General features: G+C 32.3%; 1 protein-coding gene across 4 annotated transcripts in view; it reads right to left on the bottom strand.

Moving 5' to 3' along the window:
- Window positions 1-24897, bottom strand: part of LOC105250392 (tachykinin-like peptides receptor 99D) — a 78714-nt gene that overhangs the window by 39419 nt on the left and 14398 nt on the right. For 2 of the 4 annotated variants that reach the window (XM_011256449.3, XM_025410191.1), the window contains exon 1: window positions 3901-4209. The exons of 1 other annotated variant lie outside the window; for it this stretch is intronic. The gene's annotated coding sequence lies outside the window, so the exon portion shown is untranslated. Of the gene's footprint in view, window positions 1-3900; window positions 4211-24897 lie in introns of those variants that run through there. One more of the 4 variants, XM_025410151.1, reaches the window with a different exon arrangement.

Raw genomic sequence — 24897 nt, forward strand, 5'->3', positions numbered from 1 at the left:
CGTGTATATGTTAACATTTGTAGCAAGTGTAAGAATTATTACCGATGGAACGATAATCTCGAGGAAAAATCGTATGTAATATCTGATATAAGAAAATAGTAAGGAACAAAATAAAATTTAGTAAGGAAAAAAAAGAAACAACCCTTTCTTTTTTTTCCTTACTAAAGAGAATCAAAATAATAATAAACTTTATAAATAGTTCTATCGCAATTGTGATATAACTGCGAGGTTAACAAGAAAGTTATGGAAACACTTTTTTCGTTATACACACTACGTACGTTTGAATAACATAGTCATATTACATCAAGCAAACACCAAGTAAATGATATCACATCGTTGTGTTGACAATAATTATTATTTTAAGTCACAATGTAATAGAAACGGAGTTTACGTGGCTTGTATGATAAATATAGATAATGGATTAAATAAAGTGACGATGCATCAAAGATAATTGATTTACAAAGATTACATTTTTTGTGTTATTTTACTTGCTCTCTGCCATTAATTTTTAAACGATATATACGTACATCAACGCGCGTCCCTCAAAGATTTATTTACATCCCTTTCTATACGTTTCACAATTGTGTATCTTAATGCTTCGCATTTTGCATAATCTCTGGTATTAATCGAGATTTATTGCCGAGATGCCAAACGCATCTATTCTGCTGTCGCTTTGTTTCCACAATACACGAATTCAATAACGCGAATAATTCCTCGGAAAGTTCTTAAACTATGCGTGCATACAACGGTCATATTGCGCTATGTGTTCCGCGTGAGTATCCTCTGATTGTATATATGCTGTTTTGCGGTAAGGGATGAATAGCGGAGCGAAATGGAGCAATTAACGCTTGAATATTGTTCCTGAATCTGAAAATAGCTAACGATCGATATAAGGGCGGAGAGGCGGAGAGAGAAAGAGAGAACGTTCGGTTCGCGAAGGGCGTGACGTTTGTGGTATTCGTGACGATGTATGTAATTTACGTTTTCGTAACACATTACTAGCCGCAAGGAGACCTTTCTCTCTCTCTCTCTCTCTCCTGCTCATGCTCCTTCTCTTGGCTTTAGGCGCTTGTGAACTATTAGCTCGGATTAAAATAGGATTGTGTCGTGGACCATAAAATTACACGGTTTCCCTAATTTGTTGAACCGGATTTGTACGAAAATTCAGCTAACAGAAGATTATCCTCCTTTATGAGGTAAAATTGCCGCAGTATTACATATTCTGAAAAAAGATTGCTTTTAATTATTCCGATGTCTTTTTGAAATGCATAGTATGCAACTTAAATTAATTAACGGATTTTGAGTTTTTGCGCGCTAAAAATTCAGAATGCTAAATTGATCATTCGATTGAATGATCGGAAGCTGGATCATATTATTTTTTGACTTCCTTTCGATTGTGCATCGCAGTTTTCTGCCTTTTATTATCGATAGAAAATTCATGCAGAACTTCATTGCAAATGACGTGACACATATTTTCGAACGTATATCCCGGACATATGTCGATGTAGCAAAAATGTTTTGCTGATTGTTGTAATTGTAAAATTATAAATATTAGCGAGAAAGAATGCCGGTGTGAAAATAACTTTCATTAGGATTTTTGCTGTATTAAAGTAGAAAGGACCCATAGAACTCGAATAGATTACGAACGGAATTTCCTGTCCTCTCGATGCGGTACCTGTGAAGTATGTAAATTGCAAATCACTCTATACCGCGCACACAACTGCAGATGCCGTCCTTCAGAGTTTCTTTCGCTCTTCTTGCTTCCGAGAAGGAACCAATATTCCGACTGCAATCGGACGAATAAGCGTATTCTGCTATTCTCATGGAATCAACTGTTCACTGGAGATAGGATCTCGTGCACTTAGATGGTCCTTTCCCCTTGGAGAGAAGAATCTTTATTCCGATCGTAATTTTTATCGGGCCCTCGCCGCAAGTTACATTGTTACATGTACAGTTCTTATCGAAAATACACTGTTTCAAGATTTCTCATTCTTTTTTTTTTTTTTTTAGTCATTTTTGAAACTCTGAAGACACGGACGAGAAAAGGATAAAATGAAAAAATACGCGCGAATATAGATATTATGAGAATTGATATATTTACAGAGCAAATTTAAATTCTTCTTATGCTTTTTTTATTTAACGATAAACCCAGCGTATAAAAATATTGATGTAATCCGATTAAATGAATGAATAATATTTTAAGAATGTTTTTTTTCTTAGACTACAAATATGTGGCTCGTGAAGATTCCATGAATTTTTATATTTAGGAAAAATATCACAAATTTTGAGAGTGATTGAAAGTTATCCTGTGGTAAATCTGAGATAATTTCAAAGACTGAATCATTTCTTGCTCCAATCCATTTGTTCCTTCAGCCTTTTGTGTCTTTGATATTTTCTGAAAAACTGAAATTTATATTCGATTTTTACGCGATTATCATTGCTGAATCGTTATAGCACAGTCCTTTGTGAGACAGTTATGAGGTGCTTTAAATTCCGCGTACGTGCAATATTTATCAAGCTTTCACTAGATTGCCAATGAAATATTGCCGCGATTTCTTCATTTTTTCATCTTGCTATAAAGATAGGAACGGCGAACGTTGCTCGTATATATAATTTGATATTTTCAACTAGATTCATCTCACAATCTTCTGCTATGTACATGCTAGCTGGCTCGTGTAAAAATGCAAATTTAATGAAAATTGCTCGTTATAGCTTGCGAGCCGCAGACTTAATAATCTGCCTCGCAGTAGTGAGAATAAAAGGGCTCCACCAAATAAGAGCACCTATCTCGGATGATCCATATCGCTGTTATCTAATTATTATAATAGAAAGAAATACGCTTTTTCCAAAACAGAGATGAAATAATATGATGCAAAGTATTCTTCATACATGCAAAATTCTGGTTGACATCTATGTTAATTCACGACTTTCGTAAAGTGAGAATAGAATACGTCTCTCGCTAGATGAGTTAACGAAAATAGATCGTTTTACATTTCCGACAGACGCGAAACCGCGAACGGAACGACGTAACGAAATCGTATTCCTCTTATGTAGGCGGCGGAACAAAGTCAAGCGCTCGAAAATGCAGTAACTTTCCTCCAAACGGCATAGGGCATGTGAAATATACAGCTATTCTTGCAACGACAACAGCACTCCGAGTACCGAGGTTATCGAGAAGTCGGCGGACCATTTGTTAAACTTTACCTACGCGCGCGGTACATTTACTTTGTCCTTCTCCCCTTTTTTCTTTATCACTTGCGCCAACTTGACATTGCATTTAGTTTGCGACCGCCTCGTTGCATTCATTTTCCATTTACAAGATAACAGTAACAAATTCATTAAATTATAAACGCTGTTTCCCTTACAGTATACTTATTTAAAAGACTGATTTTTTTCGATGGAATAAAATTATAGTTTACGATAGAACAAATTTTTTTATATTATATAAATATTTTATATTATTATTTCAGTTTTAATGATTATTTATATTATGAAAGTGACAATTTTTCTTTTATTCTTTTATCAATTTAATAAAGACAAAGATTTACACAATATCCGTGGAACAAAGAACGTCATTCATGATTTTCGTAATCTTTCAAGATAAGAGAAGACAATTCTGTAAAGCTTAGCAAGAGCATTCTGTTTGAAGTCTCCCGGGCATTTCGGATTACAAAGACGTGTGTGTTATAATAAAACGAGCGTTATAGCCAGACAAGTATACGCGTTAACAATAGATGCTACTTTGCTCGATGGAAAGTCTATCCGTCCATCTAGATAGCTCCGATTCCGTCCATCGTCGCTTTTCTTCCAACGTCCTTCTCTTGTTCGCTTGAAAACGAGACTAATAGCCTGGGGAAAGCGCTTTCCGATCTTAGAGATTCTTCTCGAGAGAAATCTTACCTCGAACGCGTTCGTTATGAATACGATGGCGTTTCGCGAGCACTTCCAACTATCGAAGCCGCAAGCGATCGATATGTCGCCGCTCGAAACCGCGACAAGTTGCCCAGGCACTTGCCAAATCCTCTCCCCTGCTTCCGTTCGCATTCTTCGCTGTGGAATTGAAATTCTCGGGGTGTCGGAAACGGGGTGCGATCAAGCGTCGAACGCCACAGAAATGCAGAAAGTATCTAAAGATTTGCTCATAATACACGAGCGTTCCGTCTTTTATCTTTGAGAACGGATACGGAAACGAGGAATGTCGCTGAAAAAGAAAGAATGCGCGTGTAAGAAAGGAAGTTATATATATTGCGTTGCAATGTGGGTTTATTTCTCTCTCTGTCGTACTAGATTTTAAATTTAGCGTTACTTACTGAAACGTGAGGGAAAGGCTGGAAAGCACGCGAAGTGAGAATTGTTGCGCGAGAAAAGATAGTAAGAATACGCCGTCTTGCAATTTCCTCATGTTTAACGGAGAAGAAAAAAACATACGATACGATACGAAAGCGAGAAAGAGAACGAAAAGAAGAGACGAAGAAGAGAAAAAGCAATGGGCCGTAAATCTCCCGACTAATCTTGAAGAATTAGATACATTCGAGATAGAAGCTAGATGGCAAAAAACTCAAAGTCTGATATATCGCTGTTTTTTTTTCTTAATAATTCAAGGCTTAATAATTCTTGGCCTTCTCTGTTTTTCCAACATTCGATCACGTAATTCAAGAATCTGACATTGTAACAAACGACACTCTTCGCGGTTTGTCGCTTCTAATATATACAGTTGAAAGATAGCGCGCCAAACATTGTATGTACATTGAAACAAACTATGCACAGTCCGACGAATTACATGTCCTACTTCGATACAACTTGAATTTGCAGTGAGCGCCATTCTCGTTTCGTACTCTATTCCCGTCCGCTTGTTACGTCAATCTCACTTTTCGACCGCTACCTTCTCCATCACCCTTCCTTAGAGGACCGGTAACAATCCGGACGAAAATAGTATAATGGCGAATACACACCTCACCACTAGAACTGACTTTTCCGTTTTATTGTTCGTGTGCACGTTTTCCTCTCCGCTGAACAGAGAGATATTCTCAAGTCATGCTATTATAATGACATGCGGATTTAAAGTTCCTTAAAGCGGAATAAACGTTTTGTTTGAAAGCCGTTTCCGTTTTCACCTTAAAATCTATTATTAAGATTACGCTATTATCTTCACATTTTACGCATATTTAATATGCAAAAATTCGTCAACGTACAGCATATCTTTTAATCCTCCTGAAGACATATATCGCTGACATTATTCGGCAAAAGCGAAAGAAGCTATAGCAAATTGCGAGCGTAATACAGTTTATTGTGATACGTCCTAAAACATATATTAAAAGAGGTTTTATTTTATATAAATTTTATATAAAAATTTTGTATATATTAGTTTTCCAAAGAATTAAATGTAACGCGCATGTATTATTACATATAAACTACGAATAAGTGTTTGCAAAAATATTTTTCAAATTTTCTTTTCGTAAAACACCTCATTTTTTCGAGGATTACCCGTTAAATTACTTTTATTCATGAAAAATTCTTGTATTTTAATGATAGCAATAGGACTGCACTCATACTCTATTTCGGTCCGATGATTACGCGCGATGCCAGGAAAACGTGTAATTTCGCGATTTAACATATAAATTGGAATTAGTACAGAAAGCAGTGCATTGATATCTCTACCGGATGCGAGATGAATGGACCGATTGACAATTGGGCTTTCTATTGATCGAATAATTTAATATAATCTGCTTCATGAAACTACATGATTCTGCAATATTCCATCGCGGTACATTTAAATACACAATATATTCGAAAACTACGCTTTGAAGACTTATTTGAAGCGAAATTAGGTTGCTGCAGTGCTGGTGACACTTGAGACAGCGTTCACTGACTTAATACCGGCAGGATTACGTCGAGAAGAATTTTAAGCGACCAGCTTGCAAACATTAATATTTTATAGCGTTCTTGTACAAACATCTAACGCAGAATTCAAGCAGCTGAGAAAAATTTCATTAATTTGCGGAAAGTGTTATACAAGTGAGGACGCGAAAGAAGCAATATGCTCGTCTTTCAAAAAAAGTTAGAGGAAAGATATCATAAAATCGATATATCTCATTTGATTTTTAAGTTCTAAAGATATTTAGATTATTAATTATCAAAAAAAATTCACAACAAGTAACTTTTAAATTCTAAGAACAACTCGATGCAAGTTAATTTTCTATATAATATATACAGGTATCAGGGCAATTTTTTCTCAAAAAAAAGCTCTTGTAGCTTACCTCGAGAGCTTTTCAAAACACTAAAATAATAAAGTATTTTTTCATCGAGTACTTTTCGAGTTATTAGACTTGAAATAATTTCTTAATATTTATATAAACCATAAAATATCATTTTTTGATTATCTTACCTTAATACTTTTATGTATAAAATAATGAGAGGAATTAATTGGTGTAAAGAAAACACATAATTGTTTCGAAAAAAAATATGTAATTGTTAATTGCAAATTACATATTTTTTCTTCGAAACAATTGTGTTTTCAATATTTTACTAGATATTTTATGGTTTATGTAAAATTAAGAAATTATTTCAAGCCTCATAACTCGAAAAGTACTCCATAAAAAAATACTTTTACAGTGTTTTGAAAAGCTCTCGAGATAAGCTACAAGAGTTTTTTTATTGGGAAGAGATTGCCCTGACATCTTGTATAAACGAATAAATAAACTATGAATAACTTGTGACGAGTAAATTGCTAAGAATCAGATCTGATAAAGTATAGCACATACAATTGTTGAGAAATGTCAAATTGCTCTTCCTCTCACGAATGCTGTATATTTTTTTTTTCGTGTCCTCAACGATTTAGATTTTTATGGCATGGTTCCTCTCCCGACGTGGCAAATGCACACAGATCGGGGTCCGGTCGCGTTGTATATCCATACAACGTATGTTAATACGAAACGGGGGATGTATAACGAGATGCGGCACGCTCTTAATACGATTAGCCCCGCGGTAATGGAGTACGCGAGAGCCGCTAGGTTGTTGGCGGAGTGGCGCCTGATCGTGTTATCAAGACACTGTCAATACTTCCCGAAGTAGTCGAAGTGCCACGAAAGCCGTGTCGCAAAGAGAAGACGTTTCTCTGACGCATCCCATCAGCATCAGGAATATATGTAAGTTATTATAGCATGCACGGCATCCAACATAATATCCCGTGTTAGGATATTACATTTAAACTCGGCAATATAATAATATAATGATTCCGTTAATTTAGCGTTCTTCTTATGAGAGATTAAATTCGCAAGCATGGCATAATTATATAATATGTTAATTTATTACTAATTTGTTACTTTCCAGAATTTGTTGCTTCTATCAATTAATAGAAAATTTATATTAAAGATTGTGATGCTTAATTGACATTACGTTAGTATCTGCTTCTAAAAAAATACCTATAGCGAATAATAAATAAAAAAAGTATCAGTCATTAGACAACATTACTATTTAATTGTTCAATAATTATCAGACATTATTGCTATTTAATTATTTAAAGATTAATTAAAATAATACTACAAAAAAATAGTACAAACTAATATTACAAACAGATTTTAAAGATATTACGTTTTTATAAAGGTGGTAAATTATAATCGTATAAATCAGTTAAAAAGAAGAACAGGATCAAGAGTTTGATAAAATAATTTCTTGAATTAATTGGTACTGAAATATCCGTTTCGAATTTATTGTTCGATCGAAATAAGCTTAAAAATTAAGAATATTTAAAAGTAAATTATATCTCGAAATGAGTTGCCTCTCGAGCTATATTAATATTGAATTTATTATTCATCATTTAACTTAAAAAAAAAAGATCAAACGTTGTGCTATAGCTAATCTTTATAAAAAATATATTTAACAACTAAATTATTATCTTTCTTATTTACTTTCTTTTAATTTTACTAAATGTTTACTGAATTCCTAAGTAAATAATTAGTACAGAAATAAGCGAATAATTAATTTTACAAATATTATATAATAAATTAATGGAATTATAAATTACTCATCCCATAGTTCCGCCAATAGCTGTCCCGGATCTTCTTCTCTTGTTTAATCTCTAGCATTCGTCCTTTATGATATCCACTCACAAAAATACGGTTAATTGCGATTATACGCATATTAACTATCAGAATACGATGATACTTTACATGGCATTCCTTTATACACTATATTTTATAACATATATTATATACATATATTAAAATATATAGGATTAATAATAATAATGTTAATTAATTAAATGTAGTGACGCTCAAATTATTAACTTTCATAATCGCAATTTTAAATATATTGTATTAATGACTGGGAAATTGGAAAATTACATGAGTAATTTTATTCTGGATCGCGTAATAATGATCGAGCGTTAATATAATTCCGAAAGTTAATTAATTAATTATTTTGATTGATAATTGTTAATTTCAATAGACACAGAGAATGTGATTTTATTTTCAGAAATAACACGACGAAATACAGAACGTCTCAGCACATTTTTTGCTTACTCGAGTCTCGCCGCTTGAATGACAACAATAGCACGCTACTGTTGTCATTCACAGTGAGACTGTGCTGAACAAGCAAAAAACATCTTGCGCCGAGGTATTCCGTAATATTATTCGTGTAATATTTCTCGTGATCATTGTCTACAGTTATTAAAATTACACAGTTTAACAAAACTTAAAAAAAAATAACTTTTTTAATATGAGAAAAAGGATGATTTCCTGCAATTTTATTAAGACAATTTTATTAATACATTTTATAGTTATACTATATGATATTTTATCAATCAAAATTGAGCGATTAAAATTAAATATTATTAGAAATATTATTAGAACTATTAATCCTCAAAAATGTTTTTACTAAATTTAATAGATTAATGGCTTAGTTAATAATTTTATCAAAATGATATTCACTTTTTTATGTTTTTTTTTTGTTGAATTATATTGTAAATCCATGCGATTATTTACGTTTTTTCGGATTATAGTGTCCCAATTATATTTTATCTCTCTTAATATCTCGTACATGCAATATTAGAATAAACTTAATGATTTGTAGGCGTATTAACAAAATACTGTGTATAAATTGCATTGACTCAAGCATCATTGCGATATGTAAAAGCATGTAATTACAGTGGATACAATCATTATTTTGTGTATGTGTGTGTGTAATAAATATTTATAATCTATCCCAAACAACATGTTTCTTAAAGAAATTTTTATCATCATTTAAATGTTTTTAAAATTTTGTTTGGCCTTTTTGTGCTGAAATATAATATATAGATATAATTTATATTTTAATATATATTATAAAATAAAATAAGTTAATATAATAAATGAGCCATATTAATTAGACATTAATTATATATTTATGTAATAATTATATCATATATTTTAATTGGATCTTGTAGTGGAAGATATTAAATTAACGAAGAAATGATTCATAAAAGTTAACGTGAGGAATACATATTAAGCGCGATGGCTTTTGACTCTGTCTGCAATGACTATGTGAAGCCGTTTTAGATAAATTGGATCATTGACGGCTTGCCAATATGGGATTTTCAATTTTTCAATATCGTTCCCTACACTATAATGTTAAAGGCCAACGTTGCGGACGCTAATGAGTTATAAAAGCAAAAGCAGATTTTCTCGAGACTTTCTTTCGGAAAAGTCGCGGAACACTGATAGACGTATTTCTTAGTTAAGGCTTGCATTCGAGACTTTTTTGGATAATCATTTACATGCCACTTTTCAGATAATAATTGAAAATTCTTGAGAATAAAAATTAAAAAAAATTGAATAGGAATAAACCGATATAACGATGTTAATCAATATTTGGAAATGAAACAGAGACAGTATTGAAATTAAATTTTTCCTCTGTAGCAGTTTCAATTAAATAATATCACTTACGCCGACAAAAGCAGACAAATAGAGTTTGCATAACAATATTTTTTCTACGTAAATTGAAAATATTTTAATATAATAACTATTAATCAGTTATTAATATATATTATAAAACTAGCGAAAGAGAGCACGACTTGTTATTTATATTTTACTTCCATAAGAAATTGCTTTAAAAGCGAGAAAAAAAGAATAAAATTGGCGTTAAAGAAATCGACACTCTGTTTTTATTTAAAACACACTTCTCGCTATATATAATTAACTCGTCGCATTGATTATCGAATCATGTCGATTCGATTGAAAATAATTTAATCTTATCTCGTTTGTTTGATTAACGCATAATTCTCGAGATACTAGAGAATATAATAATAGCCATAATTATTGTGTTAATGAATTCTGCATTACCGCTAAATCTGGTAAAATATTACGTTAAATAATTACACAACATGAATAGGATGCTTACACACACATAGGACATACACACACACATATACACATTGCGCTATCTTGGCATAAATAAAATAATGATGCGAACAATCTCTCTTCTCTCACGTATTCTAAAGTCTCATTGGGTCGATTACCGAATTTCGCGATACAGATGGGAACTTTAGAACAGTTTATTCAGGATCAATCGAATAACCCTGACCCGCGATTGATGATTAACGAAAAGCGATAATCGCTCCCTAATTTACGATAGATTTGCGTTTCGCAAGGAATTTGAATCAGCCAAATTATGCGTCATATAACAGGGAGAAAGAACCGAGAACGATTCTGTGCGCGTAAATTCATTTTGAAATTCTCCTCATGTATCCGATCATAGGGAAATTCTCGTGGGAAATTTGATTTGGGGAGGATTGCATTTCTATGTAACGAGAATCTTCTTCCATTCAACCGGCCTGCCACTAATGATGATGTTTGATAAGCATAATTTCTATCGCACAATAATATGCGCGAAAGCACATGCAGGGCATATTATGTTCGGCTAGAGTTAGAGAGAGCTCTTATGACAGTATTTACTCAAATCAACCAGGTTCGAAATAGCATTTGGCACGAAACGATTATGCGGTAAGCTCTGTGATACGACGAGTAATAACATACCAATATATTTTATTAAAATCTTTTTCCTAATAATACAAAATGTTTTAAATAAATTTTCAATTATTATCATTAAATGTAAAATTGATAGAAGACGATCTTCATTAAAATTATCTGATTCTTCTTATTGCATTTTGCTCTATTTTAAAAATGTTCTATTTTATATTGATTTCGATCTGCTTGTAATTTACCAGAAAAACATTGATTTTCTCCCGCGCGGCTGTAAAAATCCGTTTATTTGCGACGATGCATATTCATATCTGCCTACGTTCCAACAAACGGAAATGACATTTAAATGAGAAGTTACTATGACCCGCCATCGCTCGTAGCTTATGAGTAAATAAGCGAGAACGCGAGAAAGCTATATGTATGCGAAACTGTAAACTCATGGCATCCACCGGAAAATGGCAGCTTCACAATATGAGTAGCGGAACGATTTTGCCACCGATGACGTAAAGCTTCGATCATCGTATAGTGTGCATCTCGCAAAAACATCTCCCAGTGGAGCTGTAGTCCGCGTATAGTTGTTCGTCCTTCATGATGGAGCTCTCCTCTCTTTAGAAACTGTGGTCTCTAACGCGCATAGTTACACGGCTATTGTAACCCTGTAACTCTCCATTGTATTTCTCCTGTGCTTGCGCGTTTCAAAAGCCCGCCTTGTCCAGATTGTAAATTCTTCGATGCAAGTTTACATCGGCATGTATCTGCATGTATCTGCATGATAACAGCTTCTGAAATTGTGAAATGATATGACAACGAACATATGGTTTTCTTGTCACATTACTTCTTGTCACTCACATTAAAATATTTAATAAAATAGATACGTGTATCAGAAAAATATTTAACTTTGAAAAATGTTTGATATTTAATATTTGTTCTCGAAAGTAAGAAATGTTTATATTTGCGGACAATATAATATATTATATGTGTACAGTCATACTAATTAAAAAATAAAATATAACATATGAATAAAGTATGAAAATATGAATTTTATATATATGTATATAAAAGTTATAATCATATAAAAGTTTCTATTTTCAAAGAATCTTTTCAAAATTTATCAAATTATTCTTTTAATCTACCTATCGAATAAAATTCAATGCTTTAAATAATTTTAATGCTTTTAAAATTTTTTGAAATATTCATTATTTTGGGTGCTGTTATAATTTGGATCTATCATTTATATGTTATAGATCAATGGAATTTCGATGCCATCAACTCTGCTGTTATGCATCCGCATTCGATAAGTAACATTTATTTTATAATAAAAACGCCAATTACATATTAATATTTTTAATATTTTTTTTTAATTTATTGCATACAATTTAAGTACTTTGTTATATATTTGGCGTATATTTTTATCTTTTAGAAATATTATTTTATTAAATTAAAATTTTCGCGTAAAAACTGAATACAAAACTAATACTTTTTTGATATTAGATCAGGGTAAAGATAGCCAATGTTTTGCACGAGGTAGAAATTCGATAGATTTTAGGCGTACGGATCTTTTCTTTTTGTACGGACCTACGAAATAGGATATTTTGCTAGCAATATATATGGAAAGTGATAGCATATTGCACGGGTTCCATGATATCATTCGGCTGAAAATGTAGTTCTGTATTTCTTCCACGTCGTGTGGAAGTATTACATCGCTCGGGAACCAGCAGCACCGGAAGAAACAATTTAATATCGATCGCTCGTAGCCTGCTCCATTAACGGCTCGCACCTACTTTAATCGTGATATAGAAATAATTGTATTTATCGAAAAATATCTTGTTGCTAAATTTTATATAGAATAATAACACTGGATAATAATATTACGGATCACGTGGGCGTCTACAACGCGGAATAGCGAAATAAATACGTGACTTTAATTCGTATAATTCTGCCTTCAGGCGGTGTAGAAATCATACCGATATTCCGTCGTGATATACGATGGTAAGTAAGGTGAGAGCCGAAAAAATATGTGCCGTAGGGGATGAAAACTTCGTAAATCCGCGAGGAGAATCTTAAATACTTCATCGCTAATAATAATATCTTTACGATAGATAAGACACGACAATCTCTCCTCTGGAATATCTAGAGACGAGATCGTTTCATCGTGAACTTTAGCGCGAAGTTTCTAAATAGGAATCTATCTTGCGCGGTTATGGGTTCTCGATAGCAATATGTACTTCATATTTATGGTCACGTCAGTGATATTACACGTTAGTGACTCATAATGGAATGGCTAAAGTTCATGCTCTTTACGTGAAATTGTATGATTTATCTCGCAATTGTGACATTTCTTGCTTAATATTGCGTAATAGATTTAAAGAGGATTTATGTAAACACATAAACATGAATCTCAGGATTAATATATGGAATTAAATAATAAACGTTAAATTAAACGTTAATTAAATAATAAACGAATAATAAACGTTTTACCATATGATTGATATGCGAATAAAGATATTTTATTATTGACATATCTTCTTCTTTCTCTCATTATGATTCTTTCGTAATCATACAAATTGCTTTAATAAAAACAGATATATTAAATTATATTAAAATTAAATTTTATTAATTAAAGTTAAATTATATTAATTAAACAATTAACAAAAGTTGCCGAAATAAAATATTGACATTAATAGGAAAGTATTATTAATGAATCTTATAGTCTTATATCTTTTTTAATTTTTTTCTTTCACTAAAATTGAGATAACTTTGGTCACGGATATGGTTATTTGAAAATATATGATATTTTATAATCGGAGGGACAAAAAATATTTTCAAAAAATATTATCTGTGTTAACAATATTTCCCTTGCGTTTCCCTCAATCTGTTTTAGAGATGTTTCGCGAACATAAATAACGAAAAAGAGCATGTAAATATATGTAATGCGAAAATTACACAGCCCTCTACCAATAAATCAACTATTTACGTTACAAAAGATCGTACTCCGATCTTAAAAAGGGATCATTCGAATTTCTGTCTTCAAAGTAAGATTTATTCGATCCCGATCGCGAGCAAAGGAGTATTTGGCAAAGTGAAAGAGGGAGACTCGGGAGAAACATAAAAGAAGAATCATCCAATTTTATGAGTCGACTACTTCGCACGTTCTTACCAAATCGATATTGGTTAGAAATTCACGGCCGATCAATATTCGCTCTAAAATACATTTCATGTATTATAATTTTTATGTTATTATAATTTAAAGTCCACTGAATTAAAAATAAATTAAAATCATATTTTTTCTTATAATCAACAAATCAATTTTAGTAATGAGATCGCATTTAGGGCGATCTTATTAATATTGACTTATTGATTACAAGAAAAAATTTAATTTGATGAGTTATATAGTAAATTTTAATGTCATTAAATTTTTATAAATATATAAATATAATTTTAATAAACATAGTAAACCATTTAAGGATCACACATATTAATTTTTATTAATTAAAGACACGTATCAAGATTAAAGATGCATTCATTAAGAGTATTTTCTCTTTTTTCATTTTTTATTGTAATAAAACGCGATGCTGCGAAGCGTGGCTATTACATGAAATTTTAGCACAAAAATTAATGAGCAAAAAGTTGAATTTGATGAACTAAAAGTCGGTCGTCTCTCGAGAACAAAATCGTTCAATGGTTAGAAAACGACAAAAAAAAGAAAAAAAACGATCTGTCGTTGAAGAAGTTAAATCGATCGATCTTTAACTTCTATCCGGGATCGACGCGAAGAAAAATGTTCATTATTTCTTATCGCGTATCCAAGCAAATTTTCACATTCGTTAAAAAACCATTGGATATTCATTTCCCTAATTATACTTATATTATATTATTAAAATTGAATACATCTTATGGGAAAATTTTAACAATCGTATTTCAATGAAGACTTACACGAGGACTGATCTCCTATAAAATTTTATAATTATTCTTTAAGAGTTGATAAGGAAATATTTTTTATCAGTTATTATTTTTTTAATCCTTAAGACTGTCGAAATCACGTGAAAAATTGACGAAATCAACGATAACTAAAATCGCAGCACGTACCAAGCGAGTGAAATTGTGCTTACAATCGCGATGCTCGAAAGTTCATCGAACGAGCAGTTTTCTTTCACGTGTAAAAAGAAAGTTTCCTAACTATGTCAAAGTAAAACAGCAACAGTTTCTAAGGTTTTTCGCTGCGGTTGAAGCATGTATCAATGAGTCTTGAAATCTCTCAACACAGACAATGAAATTGATGAGAGTTTTAAAATGAACTCTACAAAAAAAAATTGAAAAGTATCTTTTACTGGCACTTTTATTTTTATGCGAGAAGCAATTTTCATTTATCATATGCAATTATTGTCACATTATGCTAAATCTCCGATTTTCAAAAGGGAGAACGTCTCGCTAAGTCATTAATATCTCCAATATCTCTAATACGTAAACGCAATATTAATAATTGGGCAATGTCGTTCAAACGTGCATTAACGAAACTGATAATCTCTAATTAGATAGAGTCGTCTCCTCCGGGCGAAAGCTAACAACCATGAAATACATACTTGCTGTCTGTCCACAAAACGGATCGCGCTTCATGACTGTCTGTTGAACCCTGCGCGCAGTTTGACGTATAAACGCGTATCCCGAGTACACGTGGGGAATATACGCGCGCGAATTGCGTTGTCAACGCAAAAATACCGGTTCCGGTGACGTCACACTGAAAGCATTAACGATTTGATATTATTAAAGCACCGTGGCCGCTAATCCATCAGTCAGATCAAAGCACTTGGTCCACGTCACTTGGAAAATGGTTTTAGCTTGTCGCCGGACCGATCCAGAGAGATACGTACATATATGTATGTCGGCGTATTTCAACTTATGGTGCGCGAGAGCAGGTCAATGTTATATATTTTTTTCGCCGTTATATTACAAAAGAACTATTGTCTGTCCCGGTGGAAACACGTTGAAAACCGCATCATCAAAATGCATGAGAATACCTGGAAATAAAAATTCGTTTACTCTCCTTTTGTTTAAAATAAAGTTTGTTAGGGATAAGCGCATGCCTCTGTGTGATCGTTTAACCTTTCACGGAATACATTTTAAACTTTAACCATAACACTTTCGAAACTTGCGGCATCGCATCGCATCGGTCTGTTTCATGCCTGTCGACTAAATCGATTCAGCTTTTCGCACGAACGAATTCGATACATGCATCTTTCTCCCTTGAAAATGACTTTTTTTTTAAGATTACGGAAGTTCGTATATATGTATGTGTTCGCGGAGGTGAAGGGCAATGTATCTGCATATGCTTGTGCAATATCTCGTTTCCATTATCAGTTTCGCATATTGGTATCGTGATTGCTTCTCTATAACAAGCTTGTGCAGGACATTAGTATCTCACAGGAATAGGCAGGTATGGACAACCTCTGTTACGGTTATAGTCACATCCGTCCTGATGAGATTCATCATTTTCCTAATGCCTTGTGGAATTTATGAAATGATGAAATGATTTATGGAATAATTTGAAAGATGATTATAAAGAAAAGAAATAAAAATGATAGAATTTTATAGAATAATAGAATTTTATTTAAATTTTATTTAAATTATTTTATTTTATTTAAAAATAGAATAATAGAATAATAGAATTTTATTTAAAAATAGAATAATAGAATAATAGAATTTTATTTTAAAATGACTTTTTCAATTTCGTTATCTTGGAAATCACATTTCTTTCGATATACTAGAGAGTAGATTGTTTTGTACAAACGTATGCAACATAAAATCATTGCGTTACAGTCGCTCATGTTGCAAATAATTATCGTCCGCATTACGTCCGTAAATACCGTATATATCTGTATATATGTGTATGTATTTATAATTAATAATAAGTTTCAATCTCTGTCAATTATAAGCTCTTTTAATATAATATCGATTCGATATGCCGTTATCGCGACAAATAAATAATCTCAGTAGAATCTTGTATCGCCGGATCCATTTTGCATTTATGTAAACTCGCTTCGCAGTGAAACTCATTACAATCTTTTATTAGAAATGACAGATTCTTTTTCATGGATTAAGTTGACACGATGTTATAATTGCGATTATAAATACAACGGCCACGTGATGCAGAATTCAATTCGCAATTAGTTGGCTTATCGTAGTTTTGAATTTGTGCAATATCGACATTCTTGGACATTCAATAGAACATACGCACACATACACGTGCATTTTTTATTATATGCATGATATAATATATATTAAATACCTATACTTATTAATTTTATAAAAATAGTTCGACAATTATTGGAAAATGAATTTTATCGAAATTACGCGTTCTGATATTATTTAACAAGACCGGCGACTCATGACAATCAAGCCATTTTATTCATAAAAGTTACGTCAAATTTAATCACTAATATCACATGCATATGCAAAGAGATAAATTAGAGATATTACATGTAATGCTCCATATTTATATTTATGAATTTTTCCACTTTTTATTTTGAATTTCGACGATCTACTAAATATTGTACATGTAAATTGGAAATTTCGAATTGCGTTCGTCTTGACATTACAAATACTAGAAGCCAATTTACTTCCACCAAGTAAATTTTTATTACGATGGCCAGTTTCCAGCAATTTTGAAACGTCAAGACAAAATGCAGTGTTGATCGATCAAGCGTAACAGATGTGACATTTATACATACGCGGGATGTTTCACGGATCGCGGAAAATCAAATCTACACGGATAGGATGAAATATGAGCGAGTGTTAAACTCGACTTTTGATAAGATTTGCTGCAAACGCCGCGAGATTCAATTTATATAAGCTGTTGCGTATGAGAAATAAATTTGCTTGTGCACACGGATCACCGAAAAGCCGAAGCGCACAGAATACTCTTTTGCCCGTGCTTTTGAATAGCAATCGCTGTACCGTCGCGGTCGAAAAGGTAACTGACGGAAATAGGAATTTGATACACGAAACCCCCACACTCTTACAATCTATGTGAGTGCCTTGAAACGAGAATCACTAATGCCATTTTATAATTCGGCGTCGAAACATACGTAAATGTGCACGTACACGTGTGCACCATTTCATTTCATTTCATCCGCTTACGAATCGTAGTAATACTAGATGTTAGCCTGCCCTCATTTCAAAGCAATGATGGAATAACGTAGCACGGGATGTGTTTGTTGTGATGTTGTGACTTTTATTCCACGTATTACATACGTTATTTAGAGCATCTTCCTTGCATAACGCGATAACAATCTTACTGTATCACAATCGTTACGGTTACATAACATTAATAACACTTAATCCAGCCGTATGCAACCAATATCTCAAGAACAATTCTAAATTCGATTAATAACGTTTCAGTAATGTTACATAACTTCCGGTTATCGTCATACGTAACATATTCCCTACCTCTGTGGAATCTCAACGAATCTGCTTTTATGTATGTGTGCATTGCACGCCTCCTCTCTTCCTCCGATATTGATTTTCCGACATTTATTTTCTCGCTCGCACCTATGTGTCCATTAATCCTTCATTTTATACGATAACCATTGCGTGCTCCATTGACATGTAATATACTTTAACAAAGCGACGATGACGCGACGCTGCAACTTGTCTTTTGTTGATTTTAATAAGGCATCGGAGATCGAAGAGAGGCATTAGCTTTGTGTAGCGCAAATTACCGAACTATCAGCACGGTTAAACTGTTCCTGGCACATAATCGACAATTTTAACCGGAAGTTAAATTACAGCCAAGTTGATTAGTTATAGTTAAGTTAGATATTAAACGTTACTTTACCTTTACGCATATATATATGAAGGATTCGGTAAGGCATTGAAGTTTCCAAGATTTATCGAATGTCTTGTAAAGTTAACGCTTGCCAAATCGTGCTGTAATATTGAATTACAAGCTATTCACACAAGTTTTAAAGGCTTGCATGAATTCTTCCGACGGGTGAGTTTTTGATCGCATCAATTTTTGACATCTCAGCGAAATTCCATGAATTTTTCTTACGCCTCGATAGAAGAATCCGAAGTTGTTCTGAATGAAAGTAATGCACATTTGGATACTGTGCTAATCATATTTTTAAAATGCAGATGATTAAAAATAATTTTCCAATAATTTTATATGATGATGATGCACAAATACATAAGACATTTATTTCCAGCAATAATTCAAATTATTATTTAATAATAATAATTTTGAAAGTATTAAAAATTTTTATCTTTTAAGAAATAATATTTAAAATTTCCGAATTTTCTTTATTCTTCTTTGCATATTATTTCAAATATTTTATATTTTCCATTTTTGGTATCATTCCAAGTATTATTTTATATGTTACATACTAGAAAAATAATAAAGAAAATAAAACAAAACTTGAATATATATCTCAAAAAATATATGTAATCATTTATTTAAAAATAATTAATATGACTTAACGCATAAAGAACAATAAATAGTAATTTATAAGAGAAAAGTAAATGTAAACATATAAGATATTTAAATATTTTGTTACAGAAATAATGAAAGAAATGATTACTTTGTTTTTTTAACGAAAAATCCATATTTGATATATATGTATTTTTTATTTTTAATTTAAATATATTAAAAATAAATAAAAATGTATTGACAAAATAAAATAATAAAATTTAAATAATATTTAAAGAATTTGAATTTTATATTAAATACTTAATTAGAAATATATGTATTTTATACAATGGTTATATGAAATTTGTAGTAGAACATGCAAAATAGCTTATGCATATAAATATTTTTTTTCAAGTACTATGTGGCACAAAAACTACTGCGACTCATATATCGTGGACGAACAAGTCGAAAACATTGAATGTTTGCTGGGAGAGGAGAGAAGATTGAAATCAATTACATAAATAATTTATCGAAACTTACATCAATAATTACCTCGCAAATTAAATTCTATACGTTTATATATCGAATAAATAAATACTCGAGAGAATTGACACGTTCAAAACACAATGATTTACATCGTGCATCGTAGACTATTGATATTGCAGCCAACACACATATGGAAAATAAGATTACATTACATTATGAAAAGAAAATAATCGAATAACATAGAAGAGAAAATATAGTATAAAAAATTAATCGGGTGAATAGTGAATTGCAAAATTGATATTATATTAAAATGCGATCGTTTTATCATAACGTTTTACATATACGATATAGAATTTTATGATGAAAATCACTCATCTGTCAACCGTGATGGTTGTTAATTCTCCACTGCGCCTATTTATTCCGATTAAATAATTACATTTATATATGAGTAATTGAAGAGCTACAACCATAAATCATGCCAATTTGCTATACACAAATTAGACAGGTACAGTCATGATGTGAACATTATGTTAATTACAACATTGCAATGTTAAAATTATACATATATAAATTTAGAATATGATTGATTAGACAAAATACTGCAAACAAAATAATGAATTAGTAAGGACGCAATATAAATTTTAAATTATGTATACATATAATTAACATACATACTAATTATATTTGTTATTGGTATGTATTAATATTCATTGAATTAATTTTTTAAGCACAACTTTTCAATTTACACGAATATTAATAGGAATATTAATGAGAAAACAGAGCGTAATCTGTTTATCAATTTAACTTAGCAAACTGGTTTAAATGTTTCAGCGTGGACGAATTGTCTCTTCATTTCGCGTTCCGCGTTAGTTTGTTCTTTCTTCTTGAAGTTTTCATCGTTTTAGCATAATATCCTCGTCGTAAGCTATACCAGAAGGCACTAGGTCGGATAATTCATTGTTGATTTGTCGAATGTAGAGAAAGACTATTGAAACTTTCGCGTTTATAAAACGAGTATCGCTCTATAGATATAAGCAAAATATATTTATGCTTACATCAACATTGATACAGGTGCGAAAATTTCTTTCCATAAAATAAGCGAGTATTTACCCGTACAATCTGTTGAGTTAAGCGCTTTGTAATTATATTTGCAAATCATTAAACTATCTGAATGACAGTCACGAGTCTCCAGAGATTCACGCCTTTGCTCTGGTTTTTTTCTCCTACATTTTCTCTCTTTCTCTCTCTTTCTCATTTACATTCTCCTACATATACATATATAGGAAAAAGCATATATTTATTTGTGGAAAACTCGCGGTTGAACGATATCCACGTGTAAAAACAAACTCCGGGGGTGCACGAAACGCTTGCGTCATTTTTTTTTTGCTTCAAAATCGCCGGCAAGGGCGTCGATTTGATTGTTCTCGCGAACGAGGACTCAATGTATGTATCGTACACTATACGAATATCTGGCGACGATATATGTGTGTGTGTGTGTGTGTGTGTGTGTGTGTGTGTGTTGTGCAGATGGTTAAAAGCGAAAGAGTCACTTGAGCAAAATCGTTCGGCAATCGCGGCTTGGAAATACCGCAGCATATTTATGAAGCTTTCGAGTTTCTGGTAGTACTTATTGAACATTCTCGAGAGGGAGGGTAGGGAAGGGAAGAAGGATCGAAGGGCGCAGGGATATGTTAAAATTTCTATCGGACTAAACAACACGACGTACAGCATCCCTTTGCAATTTTCAACTTTGGCGTATGTCCCTCTATGCACCTTTACATATTTAAGAGTCACATCGGACGAGTGCAAAGTAGGGCTCATTTTACTCACCAAAGTTTCGATGCGATAGTTCTGCTTTGTTCGACGAAAATTGATTTTCTAACGAAATGTGTAATCAGGATCGAGATTATTTTTTTTCTGCCCTCAAAGAACCCGCCAAGTGATGCCGCGTTTTAAATGGTAATTCAAATCCGGACCGAGAAGGCGCGACGTTATACTTGGACGTTTTGTTCTCTCGGGTAACGAGTTGTAAACAACTACGTTTACTTATGATGAAAAATATTGTATATCGAAACAAGAGAGAAGAAACTCTGATAAAAATGAATGAAATATGATAAAAATAAGTAATATACTTATGAATATTTTTGCAACTACGTGACTTGTGTATAATGTTCTCTCTCACTTATTCATTCATTTATTCTCTTTCTTTCTCTCTGGAATATGCATGCGATGCGAATTAAGGACGTCGCGTTGGATAAATCGATTACTTCTCAGGAAGAAAGATCGTTAAGCATGCCGCACGTAGCACGTCCATTTTCAATATTCGCCCTGCTTCGTCCGCCAGTCTCATTTATTATATTCGGGAGATGAATGATCGTCGTTTTTTTAATATACGACTCCTGATTGAATTCCATAAGGGACGCGATTTCTTTCGTCGCTAGTAAAAAGCGTGACTTGTGTGTACACCACTTATGTCCTATGGGAGGAAACGTTCATCTTCAATGTCCACCGCGTGGAAGAAACGTTCTCCTGCGAAAGAACATTTGTCATATTGCTTTGGAATTTCCGAGATTGAACCGGGTTACGAACGATAGGAATGTAACAGCTGAAAATTATATTCGAGTTTACGTGCACGAAAAAATTTATGCGAAGAAATGACATTGCGTCGAATTAGTCACGCGCGCGCATATAAGGGCAATAAAGTTTCTTCGCATCAAGAGAACAGAGCTGGCAACTGGAACAATTCATCGCATTCACGGCACGCATTCCTCCTCGAAATTCTAACATTACACCACGTCGTCGTGCACTTAGTGCTCTCCTGACAGTCTTGAAATATTCGTTTGACTTTACGTCAGCAACTCTGTAAACTATTTAAAAGCAATATATATATATATATATATATATATATATATATATATATACATGCTTTCACTTGATGGAGTTGCGATAAATTCAATCATGTACATTAATCACACGTGAGATTCGCAGACGGATCATACTAATATTTTATAATCATTTTTCATTTTTACATGTGACAGAATTTTAGAAAATTACGTAGGATTTGCGAAAGAAGAATCAGCGAGAAAGCTCGTCGTCGCAATTTTAAGCCTAGCGTTTGCAAAATCCCGGGTATTCATGCCATGAACGAGCAAAATTAGCGTAAATGATCATAGCGAGCGGACCAGACAAGATGCCCTTAACTGATACCATTGCGAGGCTGCTGGTCGAAATTTCGAGGTAACCATCGGCCTTTATTCGTTCTTTGCTTTTACAGAAGATACGGTATAGCTCCAGTCGCCCTCACAGAAAGCCTAGAATCCAATTACACCGGCTGCAGATGATTCCTTTAATAAGCACCTTTGTCGTAATTGCATCCTTATCCCATCCTCTCCTTCTCTCCCCCCTTCTACATATCTTAAATTCTTATCTTTGTATCTTGTAATATGAAAAAGCTCTATCTATCTCTGCACGTGTAATAATTCCTTTAATCCACAAATTACAAATAATTTGTTAGAAATATGTTATACATGATTGCGATTTTTCGATTATAAGTGAAATTGTTTTGTCAAGACGCTACAGCTATTGTATGTAAATGTGGAAAGACATTTTGACTGCCGTTTGCCAGACTTTTTAATATAGAAAAAAATAACGTGATTTTTATTTCTTCGGGAAACAGTTGTACGTAATTTTATTTGCTTTTTGTTTGCAAACTCGTAGAATAGTACATTCGTGCACACACACGAGAGACGTATAAAGCCCGAACGTATTAATATGGTCGCGTGTAGCGGAATATGTAAATCTCTCGCCATTTCATTTAGAATCAACGCAGCGAGTTGCGATAAACAAATTCGAATTCACATTGGTTGTACGTGCGATAATAAATAAAAGCAGGACATCGTCGCGCTATCCGTCTCGCATCGTCCGTGGATCAGATCGCATGTTCACGCATTGTAGCACTCGCAGAAAACCAATTATGACGTAATCCGACGACAGTGTCGGAAATACTGGGCTTTGTTACCGCGAAACATTGCTTTTACAGTTTTCTGAGTGTCGAAATGCCATTTCTGGACATTGGATCGCTACTGCAGGATTTATCGAGGAGAAAGGGGGATTGTATTTGACGGGATTGGCTTTGAGATTGATTTGCATAGGCTAAGTCAACTAAAGCGCAAATCACATCGGTTCTGTTGTGAGGTAATATATGGTGAATACATTGCGCTGATTCTGAAAGCACTTGTGCATAAGGTTGTTTCGGTATAACATTACTCTCGAAGAGAACTAATTATGAGTGATGTAGGACATTCAGGTGTATTTTAAATGAAAAATATTAAAAATTATCACATATTTAAAATTTTATTATAGTATATTTGTGTTTTATATATACTATTGATCACATTAAAATTATAGCAATATATGCAATATATTTGAAAATATTCTATATTTGTTTTATGTGGAGATAATACAAACATAAAAGATATTTATTTAAAATGCTATAATTGATACTATTAATTAAAATTATAATTTTATTAATAGAATTATTAGAAATTTTTATTTAATAATAATATGTAAATTTTAAATTTCAAATGCAGTAGAAAAATAGTTAGAAAAATGATAAAATATAAATGTGTATTTTTATTTTAAAATTATTTACATATATATAATGTTAATTTGCATAAAAGTTATTATGATTTAACAGAACATAAACAAAAATGGATGTTAGAAATATTAGATAAGAGGAAAAAATAAATTAATTAATTATACAAATTCCGGAAAACAATTATTATTATACTTAAAATCTTCAATAAGAAATATATTGTTAGATATTTATTTTTAATTTATAAAAATTAAATATCTCACAAATCAAAATTTTAATTGACATAAATAAATTACTTAAATAAATTATTGTATATATTTTATATTATTTCATATTTCTCTTAATCTAACAGCAGAATTATAGCTTCTTTTTCTTAAATATATATTTTCATTTATATTCTTTCAAATATTATTTTGCTTATCCTACATAGAAGTTGCAAATTTGTAATATGTTATTTTAGA

The sequence above is a fragment of the Camponotus floridanus genome, unplaced genomic scaffold (genome assembly GCF_003227725.1).
Source record: "Camponotus floridanus strain SB8 unplaced genomic scaffold, Cflo_v7.5 scaffold1, whole genome shotgun sequence".
Classification (NCBI taxonomy): Eukaryota; Metazoa; Arthropoda; class Insecta; order Hymenoptera; family Formicidae; genus Camponotus; species Camponotus floridanus.